Genomic DNA, 21,638 nt, shown 5'->3' on the forward strand with positions numbered 1-21,638 from the left:
CTCTTCTATTGGGGACATCCAGGAGAGGTGATCTGCAACAGTCTTAGCTTAGAGTCCTGCTTAGAAAACAAATACTTCAAAGCAGCATGGTCAGTATAAACAATGACTCTAGAACCCAATAGGTATTTCCTGAATTTATCAAAGGCATAGACCACAGCCAGCAACTTCTTTTTGGTAGTCGCGTAATTCATCTGTGCATGGTTCAACACATGACTAGCATAATATATGACATGCAATAGCTTATCTCTACGTTGCCCAAGAACTGCTCCCACTGCAATGTCACTCGCATCACACATGATCTCAAAAGGTAGTGACCAATCAGGAGCAGTGACAATAGGTGTCGTCACCAATTTAGTTTTTATCATTTCAAAAGCAACGACACACTCTTTATCAAAAATGAAAGCCTTGTCCTTAACCAACAGGGTAGTTAAGGGTTTGGCTATTTTGGAAAAATCTCTTATGAACCTGCGGTAGAAACCCGCATGTCCTAAGAAACTTCTTATACCTTTTTCGTTCATAGGAGGTGGTAGCTTTTCTATTACCTCAATCTTGGCTTGGTCCACTTCTATCCCTTTGTGAGAGATTTTGTGACCTAAGACTATTCCTTCTCGCACCATGAAGTGACACTTCTCCCAGTTGAGAATCAGATTGGTCTGTTGGCATCTTTCTAACACAAGAGAAAGGTCAGTTAAACAATTATCAAAAGAAAAACCAAATACCGAAAAGTCATCCATGAAGACCTCCATATGCTTTTCGAGCATGTCCGCAGAAATGGAGGTCATGCATCTTTGGAATGTGGCTGGTGCATTACATAACCCGAATGTCATTCTTCTGTAGGCAAAAATACCATAGGGGCATGTAAAAGTTGTTTTCTCTTGATCTTCCGGTGCAACCGCTATCTGGTTGTATCCAGAGTATCCATCAAGGAAACAATAGTACTCATGACCTGCCAACCTTTCCAACATCTGATCAATGAATGGTAATGGAAAATGGTCCTTTCTGGTTGCCAAATTCAACCTCATGTAGTCGATGCACACACGCCAACCCGTGACCGTCCTAGTCGGGAGTAACTCATTTTTCTCATTCCTTATAACCGTAGTTCCTCCTTTCTTCGGAACCATATGAACCGTACTCACCCAAGAGCTATCGGATATGGGATAAATTAACCCGACATCTAACAGTTTAACAACTTCTTTCCTAACCACTTCCTTCATTACGGGATTTAATATTCTTTGTGGTTGCACCACCGGTTTGTGACCATCCTCCATGAGAATTTTACGCATACACACCGTAGGGCTAATTCCCTTCAAGTCTTCTATTGCCCATCCCATGGCACTTTTATGCTTCTTCAAAACCTTGGCAAGCTTGTCTTCTTGAGAAACCTCTAGATGAGAGCTTATAATAGTCGGGCATTTCCTTTCGGGGTCTAGAAAAACATACTTGAGATTGTCAGGTAATTGTTTCAGCTCAGCCACTTTCTTGGTCTCATCTTTCTTTTCTTCAACTTGGGGTTCCCTTAAGTTTTCCCATCGAAGTGATCGGGATCCCTTAAAGGGCGGTTATGTTGCCATCATAGTTAACACTTCTATCTCCTTGTCATCAACTTCTTGAGTGTCTTCAGAGATTGAGAGACTTAGAACTCTCTCCAAAGGAAATTTTTGTTCACCTAGAGGATTTTCTTTCAGAACCATTTGATCAATAACCTCTATGTGTTGACTGGTGGCCACATCATCTTTGTATTTTATGGTGTTGTGCACATCAATTTTTAACTCTTCGTCATAAACTTTGAGAGTCATGGTGCCTTCTTCTATATCTATCAAACACCTCCCAGTCTCCAAAAATGGTCTACCAAGAATGAGCGGTATCTCTTCATCTTCCGGCATTTCTAAGATCACAAAGTCTACCGGAAACACACACTTATCAATCTTCACAAGAACATCTTCCACCACTCCATAAGGTCTCTTCACGGAGTGGTCAGCAAATTGAAGTGTCATTCTGGTATCCTGTACTTTTTCAATCCCCAACCTCTTGTAGATGGATAACGACATGAGGCTCAAACTTTCCGCCAAGTCTATAAGGGCCTTCTTGAAAGATCTATCTCTGATAGTGCAAGGGATAGTTACCGAGCCTCGATCTTTTTTCTTTACCGGAATCTTCATACCCTACAAAATAGCACTACAAGTTTCGGTTAGTACAATAGAGTCACTGTCAGTGCTCTTCCTTTTTGAAATAATATCCTTCATGAATTTAGCATAAGAGAGCATTTGCTCAAGTGCCTCCAAGAACGGAATGTTGATTTCAAGCTTTTTGAACATCTCCAAGAATTTCTCGAAGTTCTTCTCATGTTTCTCTTTCTTCTTATTTCTTGATCACCATCTTTTTCAGGGACCTCTTTCGCCTTACCACTCCTTGTGGTTACCGCACTCACATTATTATGTTCTCGTGGATTTATAATTGTAGCACTTGGTAAAGCACCTGGTGTTTGCGAACCTGCGAGTTGTTGAGCAATCTGACTCATTTGCATTTCCAGATTTTTTATTGAAGCACCATTGTTTCTCAGATTACTTCTAGTCTCCTATTGAAATTGTGAACTTTGAGTTGCCATTTTTTCAATGGCAATTTCCCAGTCTGCTTTTCTTGGAACTTGTTGTTGAAATTGTTGTTGGGATTGGTGAAACTGCTGTTGCTGGTAAGGTTGATGTTGTTATGGACGATATTGTTGTTGTGGTTGGCTTTGATACTGGGTGGGCGCTTGCTTCTGAGCATTTCCTTGTTGGTCCTTCCAGGAGAAATTTGGATGATTTTTCCATCCAGGATTATATGTATTGGAGTAAGGATTATTCTGCTTCATAAAATTAATCTCTTCTACCTGTTGAGCAGTTTTTACACAATGCATGGAGAAGTGAGGACCTCCACAAATTTCACAACTAACAGCTTGAATATGTTGGACCGGTTGCACTTGTGCCACCGTTTGAGTGTCAAGATTCATTTTCTTAAGTCTTCTCTCTACTTCAGTTGTTATTTGATCTTCCATCTTCACAACTTGATTTGCCAGTTTGAGATCAATGATACCTTCAGGTTGACTTACACTACGGCCATAGAGTTCCAGGTGCTCATTTGCTGCAATGGCCTCAATGATTTTCTTTATTCTAGTGGCTGTTGTAAAGTTTGTTGAGCCACCGGCAGCTGTGTCTATGAGTTGCTTAGTCTTCATTCTATGTCCATTCACAAAATTTTGCATCTGTTCAGTTGCATCCATGTTATGAGTAGGACATGCAACCAACAATCGCTTGAACCTCTTGTAAGCGTCTCCGAGTGACTCTCCTTCCTTCTGTTTAAAATTAACAATATCATATCCCTTACGGATATACACAGAAGCAAGGAAGTACTCATTCAGAAATGTTGTCTCCATTTGTTGCCAAGCTGTTATGCTTCCCGCGGGTAAAGAGTAAAACCACTCTTCGGCATCTTCCAACAGTGTAACGGGAACATCACCAACTTTTTAGCTTCCTCTGAGTGTCCCTCAATTTTAAACGATGTCGTCATGGTCAGAAATCTTTGTAAATGCTTGTTGGCATCTTCATTGATTTTTCCGAAGAACGGTCTCCTCTCGAGTTGACGAATCGTTGAAGGGTGCAGCTGGAAGTGATCAACATTTACCAGTTGGTTCACAATTGTTAACCTTCCAGTAGGAGCATTTGCACCCCCATAATCACCCAGAAGTCTTTCTGCAGGAGGTGGTGGGGCTTCAGCCAGTGGTTCAGCCAGTGGTTCAGCCATTGGTTCAGAAACGGCTTCGGAGTCTTCCGAATGAACTGACACAGCTTCTTCTTTTTCAGACTCAGAAACAATAGGGGCTGATTCTAAACGTTCCAGCCTAGCTTTTCATCGTCTTGCACGCAATAATCTTTCAGGTTTTGCGTTAAAAAGAAATTCAGCCGAGGCCTTACCTCGCATACACAGATTAGAAAATTATTAGAATAAACAATAGTACAGAAAAATTTTAGCTGCAGAGCAACAAAATTCCAATTGAATTATTTTTCAACTTATACTTTTGGCAGTCCCCGGCAACGGCGCCAAAAACTTGATTGGTAAAATAGCAAGTGCACTATTTGCACCAATGTAGTAATAAAAAGGGAGTTATCCCGAGTATCGATCTCGAGGACTGCGTAGCAAGTATCAATCTTTATAATAATTCAATTGAACAAAAGTTCATATGGGGTTTGATGATTGTTTTCACAAATAATAAGAAATAAAAATATAAAGCGTATAAAAATAGTTTAACCGATATGAGAAATAATGCTAGGGCCAGATGTATGAATTGCTTTCTATTACACTTCTTCCATATCATATAACATCTATGTTATCATAATTCAAAACTGTTTCTCAAGAGTTGTTTTCTCTAATTCCTTAGCCAAAAACCATTAACAGGCAATTTCAATCCTAATTCCTTAGTTATTCAAATTGTTGTTATGAAATACGTAGTTTATCAAGAATTAACAGTAACCACAGTTTGATCCTCATTCCTAAGTGATTAAACGCGGGTTTTATTATACAACAAGTGATAAGGCGGTTTATCCAACCTAAACCTTAACCAGATATCATAATTTCATTTGTCCGATAAAATTAAGCATTAAGCGCGTTGTATAATAATTTGAATTAAGAAAACATCAATGATTATAAGAACATGGATAAAACATTCATACAGTCGTAATTCAGGGACACCCCCCTAGCATAGGGGGGTTTAGCCTCTCATAATATTCAAAGACAGTAGATTACAAATTAAAGACATTACAAGTTGTTGTTGATGAAAGTTGATCTTCAATTTCTTCCGATCTTGAAGATCTTTTCTCCACTAAACACTTTACAAGGTCGCTTCTTCTTTCTGTCTCTTTTCTTCCACGATCGAAAAGTCTCTTTTCTCTGTGCCCAAATTCAAACTAAATAGCTTCCAAACAACTAAAAATATTGCGAAATGCCCAAACTGCTCTCCGGACGTCTCAAGGGGTTAAAACATAAAAAATCAGCAAATGGGGCGAAATGGCCAACACAGGCCGTGTCAGGTGACACTGCTGCCCATGTTGGCTCCACTGTTTGTCCATCCTGCATTCCATGCTGACATGGGTCGTGTCAGCTGACACGGGCGCCCGTGTCAGCCCACTGTTTTCTGGGTTTTCACTGGATGGTTCTGCACATGCTTACACGGGTCGTGTTAGCTGAGACGGGCACCCGTGTTAGCCCCCTATTTCGTCTATTTTTCACTTTTCATTAAGTCTTTGACCTCCATTCTTTCGGTACGCAACTTTCGGACTTGTTATCTGACCTGGAAACCAAATAGTCTACACACAAACGCTTAAAATGCGACAAAAGGAGAAAAGCTACTAATGCATCATAAAATAAGCGGAAATTAATAAAATGCAATAAACTAAAGAAATCACTAAAATAAAGAGCAAAATGTTACCGATTCATGAATATTCAATGCTGGATAGATGATGAAAACTGAGTGTAAATGGTGATCGATCAAGAACTTAATAAATTAATGGTGATCATGTGCCCTACCTACAAAAGAGTTAGACAAATGCAAAGACATATTTTTGGTATTTTTGTTAGTAAAGATCACAAAATAACAAGTATGATACAATCACATAGTGCTTGGTGATTTCTTCCAAAACAAGCCCAATCTGTGGGGGGTAAGAAGGATGCCAAGGTATGATCCTAATGCTAATGCATATGACGAGGTAGCATGAGGGATCTTAGGGTCAAAATTGGGGTCTTAAATCTGCCCCTATTTAAGGACATTTTAACTGAGGAGGTGACACTACGCCAAATAAGGGAAAAAAGGGCGCTTTTTTGGCCTATAACAGCGCTTTAAAGCGCCCTCTAATCTGGCGCTGGCATAGGTAAAGACAGCGTTTTTTTTCCTGGTGAAAATGCTCTCTAAAGTGGCTCTTTAAGCCCTTTAAGGGCCACTTTAGAGGGCGCTTTTTAAAGAAAGCGCCCTCTAAAGTGGAAACTTTTAAGGGTTTAGAGGGCGCTTTTACTGGAAAGCGCCCTCTAAAGTGGAAACTTTTAAGGGTTTAGAGGGCGCTTTTACTGGAAAGCGCCCTCTAAAGTGGAAATTTAAAGGGTTTAGAGGGCGCTTATTTTGGAAAGCGCCCTCTAAAGTGGGTGGTTATTTAAATTTTTTTTTTTAAAAAGCGCTATATTTTTTTATTTATTTTAGACAACCTGTATATTGAAGCAGTACACCTAAAACTGTATAATTTGAAGCCCTTTTTCACACATTGCATTCAACAAGCCTTATATACAACAATCCATACATATACAACAATCCACTGATATATGATCGTTTAACTTCTAAAGATTCTAAATATACAACCAATTCATAACTTAAAAAGAAATAAAACTAAGTAGCAAAAGCATCTCTGAGATGTATGTTTTTTTTGCTAGCCGCAGTCTTCTTAGCAACAACCTTTTTTTGTTCAATATCAATAACATGAACCTAAAATATCATAAAATTAGTTAGGTGAAGTATAAGATTAAGAATTAACATTTTCTATGCATAAATATCATATAATTGTGTTTATACCTTTTTTTTTTATGCAACTGACTCGATTTGCTATAATAAAAGCCATTTTACCTGTAATAAAGAAAACAATTAAAATCATTTGACCTGTACCTTTTTCACTAAGTTCTCTTTCTTTTCTTGGTTGGAATATGTTCTACATGTCTCTTAACAACACGGACGGTTGGATTGATCCAAATACCCTCATTATGAATTTAGTGCAGACAATCTTGTGAATTTAGTGCAACCATCATACAAAGGTTTCTCTGCATCACTTACCAACCTCTCAAACATTTCGGGACGATCCTTAAGATCTCCTTCAAGTGCTTCTGCAATCTCTTCAACTCGATCACAATCGTATGTATCTGCGCCACTATAGTTTGAGGCATAGGTCGTACTATCCCCCGGTTCAACATTCTCGTTACTTTTCTCACCATGCAAATTCCAACATGTATAACTTCGATCAATTCCATGCCTCATTAGATGCGATGTCAACTGAACTGCGTCAACCCGTTTCCCATAACAACAACCCAAGCAAGGACATATCATTCTACTGGGGTCTTCGGCGTGCGCAACGACAAACTTAACGAATTCTGATACCCCATTCTCGTACTCTCTCGACAATCGATTGGAAGACATCCATGTATTATCCATTACTAATTAGAATAAACAAAAAACAATATCAGAAGAGAAACCAAAAATGGGATGAGACAAAACAATTTCGCTTTATTGAGTTAGTCTCTGTGCAGGGCATTCATGTCTCCAACAACAACCCAAAACCAAAACAATTTTGGTTTATTGAGTTAGTTTCTCAATATTTTCAGATATCTCTGACTTCAATAGCATGAGAATGTATGAACCATGCATTAAGCATTAGTGGTATGCACTAATTTGTAGCATAGTTATATATCATCATATAGTTTTTACAAAAGATAAACATTGACTAGAAAATATATATGTAGAATTGTATAATGGTCTAACTGAAAGCTAACAGAAGAATAGTCGACTCTAATTTACTCTATCAAATAACATCCATACCTAAACTTCTTAAGTTACTAGCTACGCTATGTATGCTAGAATAAATACACTCATAAGCTGCATAGTGTATCTTTGATTGGTAGAAGGTGTTTTAGATATTGCTGCCTCCTTTTTCTACATCGAGAAACAAATGGAACAGTTGGTGAAATTTAACCCATAATGCCTAGTCTCCATTGCTAGCATTGCAACACAATAGTTATTGTTGAGAATACTCAATAAATGTATGAACCAAGAAAAATGAAACCAAAAATGAACAATAGCGAACGTCAGAAGAGAAACCAAGTAATATGAAGATTAGAAAAATACCTATGGTGTCAAAATCGAACAGCTAACAACGAATTAATAGAAGGAGGAAACGTCGTAGATCTAACAGAGGTGGAAGGAGAACGCCTTAGAAGTAGCGAAAATCGTAGCAGTGAGAACCCTAACGTGAAAAAGAACGAAAATAACAGAGAGTGAAATAACAAAACGCGTAGTATGTTATAATTTTAATGTTTAATAAAGGGGACCTTAGAGGGCGCTTGTGGAAAAAAGCGCCCTCTAAAGGGGGCCTAAGAGGGCGCTTATGAAAGCGCTCTCTAAGGTTTTCCAAAAGCGCTTTATAAACTGGAAATGCACATGGACTTATAGAGCGCTTTTTTAAAAGCGCCCTCTAAGGGTAACCTTAGAGGGCGCTTTCTAAAAAGCGCCCTGTATTGTTGTCCCTCTATCTCCTCCTTATTTTTTCGCTTCACCTTAGAGGGCGCTTTATTACAAAAGCGCCCTCTAAAGTGCGCTGTCTATTCCAGTTGTTCGCTCCTTATTTTTTCGCTTCACTTTAGAGTGCGCTTTTGTAATAAAGCGCCCTCTAAGGTGCGCTGTCTATTCCAGTTTTTGGCGTAGCGTGAAGGTTAAAATCTTCGTATCAACTCAGTAGAATGGGCTTAAATAACAACAGATAGAAACACATTTTGGTCCCTAAGAGACCTCATGATGCATATGATATGAATGCTAAAAATAAACTCTCTGTGAGGAAATATTGCCATAAAGGAAAAGAATTCAGAGAGACTGAAAGTCCGCAGGAGCATAATGCATTCCATAAGGAAAACTCACTGGGGAGACAGAGACCCTGGGGAATAACGGGTTGTACGTAGGCCAAGCTATGACTTAAAAAAATTGCTGGGGGACACAAGGAATTCCATGAAAATGGAAAGACTCGACCGGGGAGAAAAGGAACATCTGTAGGGGAAACAGATAAATCAGAATAAAACTGAAATATTCGAACAAAACAGGAACAGTGATTTCGCTAAGGAAATATGCACTCAACTCAACTAGGGAAGAAACAATCTTCAACACAGGAGGAGCAGAAATATATTATCCACTACCAGTTACTGTGTACGGAGATAATAAAATCTGACAGAGAGGACATTTATTACCGGTTAGGGTAAACATATCAAGGATGACTCACTAAGGGCCACCAGGAGGCGTATTCATTACCGGTTACTGGGTAAGAATAGACTTTTTGGGGAAAGGATTAAAATAGGATTTGCAACTACAAGTTACTGGGTAGAAGACCAAAAAGGAGAGAATATTTGTCACCGGTTAAAGTGAACATATCAAGGATAGACTCAGCGGAAAGAAAATCTGTCATCGGCTAAGATGAGCATATTAAGGATAGACTTGCCTGGGGATGTTAAGGAGGATATCCGTCATCGGTTAGGATGAACATATTAAGGATAAACCGCCTGAACAAAAAGTAGGAATCACATCTATCGAATGCTGGATAGAATACCAAAAAGAGAATATCTGTCATCGGTTAGGATGAAAATCTCAAGGATAGACTCCGACGGGAAGAATAGGGTTTACATCTATCAGTTACTGGATAGAAAACCGCAAAGAGAATATTCGTCACTGGTTAAAGTGAACATATCAAGGATAAACTCTGCAAGGGGAGAAAAAGCAAGATTTACAACTATCGGTTACTGGGCAAAAGGCCGCAAAGAGAAGGAAACCCGTCATCGGTTAAGATGAACATATCAAGGATTAACTCTCTGGAAAACAAATAGGGATTACAACTACCTTTTTACTGGGTAGAATACCAAAAAGGGAATATCCGTCACCAGTTAAGATGAACATATCAAGGATAAACTCAAAGTAGAGGAAGAAAATATTTGTCATCGGTTAAGATGAACATATCATGGATATACTTCCTGGGGAGAAGTGAAAATGAATCCGTTGGGGAAAAAAAGGGGGTTACTTTTGTCGGGTATTGGGCAAGAAGTAACAAACTGCAAACCAAGAAGAACATTACCAGTTACTGGGTAATAGACTCTTAGGGGACCATAAATATCTATCTAGGTAAGATCTAGAAAGAAACGGTCAATCAAGACTCAACCCAATGAGGATATAACTCAAAGGCAGTGGTTCTATCCAGATAATCAACTGGGGAGGAAGCTGAAATGATAATTATCCACGAGGAAATAACTCAGTGGGGATAGGAGAAAGGTTAAAGTCTTTTTGCTTAAAGGGTTGACGCTCTACAATTGAAGGAGGACAGACACACCAAACTGGGATGGGGATAAAGTACCACCGTAATAGAGAATCAGAATCACAAGAATGAATCTTAGGGTGTAATGATGCAATAATGAAGTTATAGAGTGTATATGTATATGTATATATATAATGATTATGCTGACAAAACGATCACAAAGGATATAAAAATGTCTATGATCTGAATCATCAATACAAATCCTAGCCAATCCACAAAAGAGGGAAATAATTGTTGGAGAAAAGATCATCATCTCAAAGGTTCAACCCTAGCTGGGGAAGAAGAGAGGAGGCCTGCTGAGGAAACTGCTACCAATTTTGTGGGGAAATTTAGGTCAACACCATATCAAATGGGAGACAACCCTACAGGCGAGCAAACACAGATAGATACTCAGAAACCAGTAGGAAACTCCGACTGGGAGCGAATCTGATGGCAACTTGTGGGGAATCAACATTCTTCCGAAATCAATGCAAGCTGCTGTAACGAAATGTCTACATTCAGTTGGAGAACCAACACAGACCCAACTAGGGAGAACGGCGAATTAACAGCTGGAGAAATCAACAAACATTGGGTGCTAATCATGCTTCCGGGGATGAAAGAGGAATCACGCCTACTACTTGGGGAGAACCAATAATGCTCCACACTTAGGCCTTATTGCTTTCAAACCACTGTTGATATTCCTTTTAATGAAATCGATTGCTTAAAATTAATGCTTTTATATGTTTAAGAAAATATTCTTTTAATTAAAGTTTTAATTTCAAAAATGATCATAATAAAATTTTAAAACTATTTGGCTGAATTAAATAAGAGTAGAAAGAATTGGATAAAAGCTCAACTTTATTTAATAGAATGGTAGTCTGTAAATGACAAGACTCCATAGATCTTTTACAAAAGTTGAAAATGGTATTTTACATGGAAAAGGGGTACATTGAATACAATGATCACTAATCCTTCTACCAACTCTTGATATCCACTGTGCTCTTGGCCGCTACCAGGGATCAGAATCCGACAATATGCTCAAGAAAGTCTTCAAAACTGAAGATCAGCAGGCTGCAGTTACTTGCCATAATCCCTAATTTTGCATAAATTTCCCCAAGGTGGGGTACTCAATTTATCGAGATAATTCTTTCTGTTTTATGTCTCTAACTTTTGCCTGGGTCGCCCTTTTGGGTTTTCAATCCACCGAGACGCTCATTTTTTCCTAAGCCGCCCTTTCGGGTTTTCAACTTAGCGAGATATTCTTTTCTTTTTTAGGCAAACTATTTCTTGACTGCATCTGCATTCATAGGACGAGTAAACTCTTCACCATCTGTAGCGGGGTATTCGTTACCTTTAGATTTATTGACTAAATCAAAAGTAAGCATACAATTCGAGTCGTCGCCGCACTTCTATTTATCCAAAGGAAAAGTTAGAAAGAGAACAAAAACCGAGAAGTTTTATCAAATCAAAAACTAATAAAAATGTCAGAGATCTGGGTAAGGGGGTTGGTTATGCAATGGGAAGGTTTTAAGCACCCAAAACATCCTTAGTACTCTAAGGGAGCCCTTCTTGCAAAGTTGTATGCTAGGTTGGTATTTGTGAAAATATTTGTACAAACATGATTGGGAGGATGAGAGAAGAATATACATATTATTTATAACTTTTGTTGTTTGAATGGATAAACCCATTTCCTACGTACCATCACAAAGGTAGGATCAAAACCTCGTAGTTCGGGGTAAAAATCTCAAAAAGATTGGTAAATTGATTTGATCAAAAGCCTTAAGGTCTTTTGTTATCAAAGGGAGAAAACTCAACCTAAACCAACAATCCACCATGTGAGGAGAGCTTCAACATACTAGTGAGAGATCCACCCTATAATAAGTATGGAAGACTTATAGTCCAATCACTAAGTATAAGGTGAGGTTTACATCAACCATTAAACCTATGGCTAATGTTTATGAAAAAAGTTTTAATCAAAGGTGGTCATTGGAACCACAAAAATCACTTGAAGTGAGTTGAATTTACAAATTAGAAGTATTCACAAAATGAGGTCAAAGTATGAATTAGAGTTCATTTACAATGAGTATTAGTGAAAAGAGTTTGAAAAATCAAAGGCATATGGCCTAGGTTTCTAGTTTTGAAAACAATGTCAATGTTTGCACAAAATGAGTTTGGCTTGGGTTAGAGTGGAGAGAAGAAGAGAAGGGCTAGTCCTAAACATGCAAATATGAGAGAAGAGCTAAAACCCTTGGAGTTCCTTTCTTGAGATCATAAAGATGATTCAAGATGCTCCTTTCCTTTGGACTTAGCAAGCAACAAGTAATTAACTCAAGCAATCAAACAAGTATTCAATCAAGCTCCTAAGATCTCCAGTTGGCTTGTCTCTCTTAACTTGGCTATTCATGGCAATGGTCCTTCTTACTATCTCAAGTTTGGAATCCCTATCACACAAGAACAAACAATCAAAAATTTCACAATGCAATAAGAGGAATGGACAAAGAATGAGTTTAGATTATAGGTCCTTTCTAGTCAACTTTCAAGATTTAGCATTCTAAAGGCATGAGGCCTAGTTGCTCTTCAACAAATTTAGCATTCTAAAGGCATGAGGCCTAGTTGCTCTTGAACTCCATTAAGCATAGGTAAGGTCCTAATTCTAAGTCCTTTCTCCCTTTTGCATTGTGGTTCCCATAAACAAAGACAAAACAAACGCAAAGCCACAATATATTTATTCACAATAATGAGCTCAAGTGAGTAAAAGGAAAATAGCATAAACATAAAGTATGAGCTCAAGTGAGCAAAGGAAAAAGGCAATATGAATAAATGAACAAGAAATTAAATTGCATTAAAGTTAATTGCAAGAATTAAATGCTTGAATTAAAAGTTAGTAATTAGTAGTTAGTGTTAGTGTGCCATAAGGCAATTTAGCGCCATGTTAAGCAATCGTAAGAGGACTAATGTAGTAGTCACACCTATCTGAGGCCGGTCAATAAAACTATAGGCAAACAAACACAAGTTAGAGATCATGACTAGTAAGCCAAGCTCCTACAACTTTCCATGCCAAAAGAAAAGAAGGAAAGGCCTTATATGGATTTTAAGTTTTTTGCTTGACCAAGAAGCAACCTATCTTGGACACAAAGCAATTCACTTGATTTTTGATCAAGTTGAATTTGATTTGGATCAAAGAAGGTTAAGCCTCTCATATGTCAAGGCTAACTACAAATCATTAACTCATTGGCCAAAAGAAAAAGAAAAAGATGAAGATGAAATGAAATGGACAAAATGAGAATTCAAATGACATAAACAAAACACAATGATCAAATGTGAATGAAATCAACATCAATCAATGGTAAGTAGAAGTGAAATGAAGATTAGAAGTCAATAAAGATCAAACATATTTTTGGTATTTTTTGGAATTAAACTAAAATATAAAATAAAATGAATAACTTATGGTCAAACTTCAAATTCAATTCAAATCAACTTGGATAAGTCCAATTGAATCATCATAAGTCTAACATGGTCAAACAAAGTTTGACAAATTTTCTCAACATTTTTTGAAAACAGAAACTATTTTAAAATCAATTAAAAGCATTAAAATATAACACAAATGAATTAAAATCTCAAATAAATCTCAAATCAATTAAGAAATTGATGAAAATATTTTCATAGACTTATCATGATCCAAATGTGTTAAGAAAATATTTTTAGAATTTTTGGATATCAAAAAGTATTTAAAATGAATTAAAAACTATCAAAAATAAAATAATTCACAAAAAATATTAAATGGAATCACAAAAATAATTAAAAATCAGATTATGAAACTAGATTTTAAAAGAAATTTTTTGCAATTGGCCTCATATTTTTGTGATTCCAAATAAAAGAGTTATGAATTTTTGAAAATAAATGGAATAAAAGAAAATAAAACAGAAAGTAGAAAATAGAAAAAATCAGGAAGCGTTGGATCCACTTCATTAATTGACGTGGACAACATCAAAGGCCCTGAGGCGCGCGCGCATGGTGATCATTAGTCAAACACATCACACGTTGGATTAAAAATAGTAAACACAATGCATGGCCACGATTAGAACGCTCAAGTGAGATCCAAATGCCAAAACTCATCCACGTGGGGACGGTGGTGGAAACCACCGTCTTCTCCGGTGAGCAAACGGATTCCGGTCACCAGTTGCAGGTTTTGCAACCTCAACTAAAATACACGTGCCTTATACCAAATTAAAGCTGGGGTGATGTACATCACCCATGTAACCTTGGATTATCCTCAAGATCTCTATGGAATGAGAAATCTGAGATGGAAAATCCAGGTGTTCAATCTGAAATGCATCAATTCACAAAATCAAAGCCACCATTGGCTTGCCTCTCACACGAGGACTTCAGAGAACCAAATAAACACAAGCAAATCACATATATGATGAGTTATGGATCAAAATAATTGAGCAATGAACCTTTGAAGTGCAGCTTTAAACAACACGATCCACTCAATTCCTTGCTTCCAACTTGATCTTGAGGTGTGATGTGAATGCAAGGCTAAGGAATTAGTATTGAAGATCAATTGATTTTGTTGAAATTCAAACTTGAAATGAGAAATGAAAAATGAGAATTCCTTTGGTATGGTTGGGTTTCCAATTCTGCTGAGCTTCAGGTTGATTCAAGGATGAAATTTGAATGAGGCAAGGCATGTATTTATAGTTGCAACTGCAAGCAAAGTGTGCCAAACTCGTGTGCATGAAGCTTTGGGTCCTCCATGCATGGGCCTGTACAGGCACATGTGAGGCCCAAAAGCTGATGGAAATGAATGTTGAACACATACTAAATGGAAATGGACGTGTGATTTGAATGGTATTTGCTTGTGCATGAAGGTTCCATGTGAAATGCATAAATGGTCACAAATGTTCCCCTCTTCAAAAGTCCCATATGGAAAATCCAAACAGAGACATGTGAGTAATGGTTGGAAAGATATTGACATAAGGAACAAAACCTATGTTGGAAAAAAATCCATTTGGAGTTTGGAAAATTGTGAAAACTGATGATGAAGTTTGATGTACAAAACATGCCTTTGCAAAATTTATCAAAATTGACCAACTTCAAGCCCTTCTATTTCAATGATGAAAGCCTCAAATGGAAAACCCTCCAACATAAAAGTTGTAGATATTTTCAATATGATCAATTTGGACTTAAATTTTGCATCATTTGTATTTTTGATGAGAAAGTTATAGGCACTTGAAGTTGGACTTTTTCAAGATTCAATGGCTTTGGTCCAAAGTGACCTATAATGTTTTGTATTATCACATGTGTTTATTTTAGGATTATGAAATTTTGTTCAACATAACATTTGAAGTATACATCTTAATATTTCCAATGCAATTGTTCTCACCTCAAAATCATAAAAAATGAAAGAGTTAGGTCCTTGGGAAGTTGACCCAAAATTAGGGTTTCAGTCAAAATGACCTATAATGTATTGAAATGAATGATGACCTTCCAAGTTTCAAATGGATTTTTGATAAACATTAAAGTTGTTCATATGGTTCTTAAGAACATTTTTTATCTTGGGGTAATCTTCATTTGACAAACACATCAAACGTTAGGTCTCAGTGGATTTCAAAATAGTCAGATGACTTGACTGGTTAACTTCTCAAGTCCAAACTTCAAATCTTGATAAATGAATGATTGAGGATACTCAAATAGGCTCATATATGCATAAAATTATGAATGAAAGAACTTCCCTTGATTGAATTTGATCATAGGTTGAGGTTGCTTCATGAGCAAGGCACAGTCAATGTACAGTTGAATTAGGGTTTCCTTGGGAAACAATGTAAGAACAAAAATTGTTCTACAACAGATTCCAGGATTTTTATGATAACAAAGGATGAAACCAAAAATGGCACTCTAACGAAAAGTTTCTAAGTATGCAGGACTCTAAAAGGAATCTGACTACGTCATCAAATTCAGAATCAAATCAGATACAAATTATCAGAAGATCAAAAGCATCTGAAGTAGAAATGCGCTCTAGAAGTTCTGACTCTGAGCTTACAAGCAGATCAGAATATCAGAAGCATCTGAAGAAGAAGTACGCTCTAGAAGATCTGACTCTGAACAACGGTATATCAAATTCTAGAAGCTCACAACAGTATCTGAACTCACCATCAGAACTCTAAGCGATCAAAATCATCAGAAGCTCTGAATCCACATAGCAAGATCTCAGATTAACAGAGTTACGTAGACTCTGATAATGGATTTCCTAATTCAGAAAGAATAACGTCAACTTCGAACTTAAATAGAAAGGAACTATTATTGGAAAGAAGTTATTCAGGGAGACAAAATTGTTTTGGTAAGAAACAACAGAAGTTATGGCATTGATTCCTAATCAAGACAAAATTATCTGCCATCAATTTCAACGGTCCTTTCACCTCTATATAAAGGACAGCAAACAGCATTGAGAGACACGAACGCACATAAACCTTTTCCTCTCTCTCTCTCAATCTTTCACGAAGCTTTTGCTTAGAACGTGAAACATTCCTTTGTTCTTACTGTTGCAATATTTGCTTTATCCTAGAAGTACTCTAGATTACAAAGTCCTTTTTATCTATTACTTTATTTCCTCAAGTGACTCTGCGCAGTCTTCATACTTGAGAGGACTAAGAGATCTTTCTCTTAGACGTTGGTTGTAATAATCTTTCAAGATTAGTGGATTAAGTCCTTGTTGAAGGCGAAATCACCTTGGCCGGGTGGACTGGAGTAACTTTGTGTCATAAGCGAACCAGTATAAAATCCTGTGTGATTTTATTTTGCAATAACGCTTATTTTCCAAAACAATTCAAACCCCCCTTTCTTGTTTTTCTCACCTTCAAACAACCCTCAAAACCTTTGGTTTATCTTGATCAAATTGGCAAATTGAGATACTTGGGAGGCATATATGATGATTTAGAGCTTTGGGAACCATTTTCATGCTTGCTTTCGTCTTCATCTGGCCACTTCTTTGAGTATAGGAGCCTCCTAGGAGCAAGGGATCACATGACTGCTTCATCTTCAAAACAAAAGAGGTTAGTGACATATTTTTGTGATTTTGGTTAGTAAACAACATAAGAAAAGGAATAATATACAATACAATCATGCTTGTTGGTCTCAAACCAACTCACACAAGTCCCAACCATAGGGTTAAGGAGCCAAGATGCTATGATCCTTGAGGCAATGCAATGAGCAATGATATGATGCCATGAGGGATCTCAGGGTCAAAATTAGGGTCTTACACCATCCATAATTGCAAGAACCAAAGCGCCGCCTGAAAAATCTCTCTTAACAACATATGAGCCTTCGTAATTAGGAGTCCATTTTCCCCTAGAATCTGGTTTGAAAGATAGAATCTTCTTGAACACAAGGTCACCTTCTCTAAACACACAAGGCTTGACCTTCTTATCAAAAGCTTTCTTCATTCTCTGATGATATAACTGACCATGGCACATGGCAGTCAACCTCTTCTCTTCAATCAAATTCAGCTGATCATACCTGGTCTAACACCATTCAGCTTCAGTCAACTTGGCTTCCATCAAAACACGCAATGATGGAATCTCAACTTCTACTGGGAGCACAACTTCTATACCATAAACAAGTGAGAAAGGGGTTTCCCCTGTTGAAGTGCAGATGGATGTACAATACCCGTGTAAAGCAAATAGGAGCATCTTATGCCAATCCTTGTAGGTTACAACCATCTTTTGAATGATCTTCTTGATGTTCTTTTTTGCAGGTTCAACAACCCCATTCATCTTAGGCCTGTCGGAAGAAGAATTATGATGTGTAATCTTGAAGTCTTTGCAAAGAGCTTCCACCATATTTTTATTCAAGTTTGATCCATTATCAGTAATGATCTTACTTGGCACACCATAACGAAATATAATCTGATTCTTGATAAACCTCACAACAACTTGCTTAGTTACATTCACATACGATGCCACTTCAACCCACTTTGTGAAGTAGTTGATAGCCACCCAAATGAAACGATGTTGGTTCGAAGCTTTAGGCTCAATCATGCCAATCATATCAATTCCCCATATGGAGAATGGCCATGGGGAGGAAATGAAGTTCAATAGTGTCGGAGGAACATGAATTTTATCTGCATAAATTTGACACTTGTGGAATTTCTTCACAAACTTGCAACAATCAGATTCCATTATCAGCCAATAGTAACCTGCTCTCAACATCTTCTTTGCCATAGCATGTCCATTGGAATGAGTACCAAAGGAACCTTCATGGACTTCAGTCATCAATAGTCTTCTTCATGTTTATCCACGCATCTGAGTAGAACCATATCGAATTTTCTCTTGTACAGCACATCACCATTCAGGTAGAAATTGCCGGCTAATCTTCTCAAAGTCTTCTTATCTTTCAAAGATGCCCCAGACGGGTAAATCTGACTTTGGAGGAAACATTTGATATCAAAATACAACGGCTTTTCATCTTTGATCTCTTCAACAACAAATACATGAGTTGGCCTATCAAGACGCATCACAGTCAGATTGGGAACCTCTTTCCAATACTTCACTACAATCATTGAAGCCAACGTTGCAAGAGCATCTGCCATCCGGTTTTCATCTCGAGGAATATGATGAAACTCAACCCTTGTAAAGAAAGTTGAAATCCTCCTCGCATACACTATATATGGTATCAAACTAGATTGATTCGTCTCCTATTCACCTTTGATTTGATTCACAACCAAAGCTTAATCTCCTTAGACGTCTAGATATTTGATTCTGAGATCAATGGCCTCTTCAAGCCCCATGATGCAAGCTTCATATTCTACCATATTATTTGTACACTTGAAAGTTAATCTAGATGTAAATGGAAAATGAGTGCCTTGAGCAGTAATGATTACTGCCCCAATGCCATTACCATACTGATTAACAACTCCATCAAATACCATTCCCTAACGGGAAGAAGGTTCTGGCCCTTCTTCGAGCAATGGTTTATCACAATCTTTCATTTTCAGGTACAAGATCTCTTCATCAGGAAAATCATATTGTACTGACTGGTAATCTTCAATTGGTTGGTGAGCCAAATGGTCAACCAAGACACTACCTTTGATCGCTTTCTGAGATCGGTATTCAATATCATACTCTAATAACAACATCTGCCAACGGGAAATCCTCCAAGTTAAAGCAGGCTTCTCAAATATATACTTGATTGGATCCATTTTGGATATCAACCAAGTGGTATGATTCAACATGTATTGAGGCAAACGCTTAGCAGCCCAAGCCAATGTGCAACAAGTCTTCTCAAGCATAGAATACCGAGTCTCACAGTCGGTGAATTTCTTACTGAGGTAGTAAATAGATTATTCTTTCTTTCCAGTCTCATCTTGCTGACCTATAACACAACCCATACTCTCTTCAAGCATAGTCAAATACATGATCAACGGTCTCCCTTCAACAGGTGGAAATAGAATCAGAGGTTCAAGCAAATATTCTTTGATACTGTTAAAAGCTTTCTGGAAATCCTCAGTCCAATCACAAGAATGATCTTTCCGAAGGAGTTTGAATATAGGCACACATGTGGTAGTCATGTGTGAAATGAATCTTGAGATATAATTCAAACGGCCGAGAAAACCTCTGACTTGCTTCTCAATTTTGGGCGCAGGCATCTCTTGTATTTCTTTGACCTTGGCAGGATCAACTTCAATACCCTTCTCACTAATTATAAAGCCCAACAACTTACCAGAACGAACACCAAAAGTACACTTATTGGGATTCAAGCGGAGTTTATACTTCCTCAAACGCTGGAATAGCTTCAACAAATGCTCAACATATTCTTCTTCATCAATGGATTTAGAAATCATGTCATCGACTTAGACTTCGATCTCTTTATGCATCATATCATGAAAAAGAGTAGTCATTGCTCTTTGGTAAGTTGCACCAGCATTCTTTAAATCGAAAGGCATCACTCTATAACAGAATGTTCCCCAAGGTGTAATGAATATGGTCTTCTTCATATCTTCGGGTTCCATCTTGATCTGATTATATCCGTAAAATCTGCCCATAAATGAAAAGACTTTGAACTTAGATGTATTATCTACCAACGTATCAATGTGTGGCAAATGGAGATCATCTTTCGGACTAGCTTTATTCAAATCTCTATAATCAACACACATGTGAACTTTTCCATCCTTCTTCGGAACAGGCACAATATTGGCCACCCATTGCGGATATTCAGCAGTCCCAAGGAAACATGCATCAATCTGCTTCTGCATTTCTTCTTTGATCTTTACTGCCATATCAGGATGAGTCCTCCTCAACTTCTGCTTGACTGGCGGGCATACTGGCTTCAACATCAATCTATTCTCCACAATCTCATAATCCAAATCAGACATGTCTTTATAGGACCAAGCAAACACATCTGAATATTCTCGGAGAAGATCAATCAACCCCTTCTTCACTTCAGAACACAGTCGAGATCCAATCTTGACTTCCTTCACATCATCCTCGGAACCCAAGTTGACTAACTCAATCTTCTCTTCGAATGGCTGAATGGCTTTTCCTTCATGCTCAAGAAGACGAGACAATCCATCACTTACTTCTTCATCACTTTCCTCCTCAGCCTCAAACACAGGGAATTCAAAATTTGGAGAAGGAGAAGGATCATTGTATTCAATGGGGTTAGGAACCAACCTGCATAATGGTTTGATATTTTGATTTTAGAGAATTGAATTGTGACCAAATATTATGCAGATGGATAAATTTATTTATTTATGTTTTTTGTGATTACCATTTTCAGAATAAAGCAAAAAGTAAAAATAAAACATCATAGATGTGGATGAATAGGATTATATTTTATTGATGATCAAATTTGAAATTCCTAACAATGTTCACTTCTCCCTTAGGCATAGGAGAAGAATTTTCAAAAACAAATAAAAGCAATTACTTAGATTGATGCACAATAACAGGAATATCAACAGCAGTCCAATTGTCGCAATCTTTTCCATGCGTCACAAAATTGGTGCAATCTTCGTCTTTATCACCCTCTATCACTGCAGCTAAGTATTGTTCACTACCATGAATGAACCCTCCACTACAGAAACTGGGTTGTGCATCTTCAACTCTAACCATTGAAGAACCTTGTTGGAAACCCAAGTCGGCTCTGCTCTTGTTATCGGAGACCTCTACCATATGTCCCCACTGATCAGACTCATCATCTTCAAAAATCCTTTGTGCCTCTTTAAATGAGGACATCAGTGCCCTGACTCTTTTTTCTTCAGTAATAGATAAGACTTGGAATGGAGTTCCGACCTCATCCTCAGCTTCTACATAAGAGAAAGATGACATGTGGCTGACCTACAATGCCTTCTCCCCACCAACAATAAATAGCTTCCCATTCTTAACAAATTCCAGTTTCTGATGCAACGTTGAAGTAACGGCTCCTGCCCCATGAATCCATGGCCTTCCCAACAAGCAGCAATATTCCTGGTGGATATCCATTACTTGGAACGTAATTTGGAAGTCACTCGGACCTATCTTCAATGGAAGGTCCACT

The sequence above is a fragment of the Lathyrus oleraceus genome, chromosome 5 (assembly GCF_024323335.1).
Source record: "Lathyrus oleraceus cultivar Zhongwan6 chromosome 5, CAAS_Psat_ZW6_1.0, whole genome shotgun sequence".
NCBI lineage: Eukaryota > Viridiplantae > Streptophyta > Magnoliopsida > Fabales > Fabaceae > Lathyrus > Lathyrus oleraceus.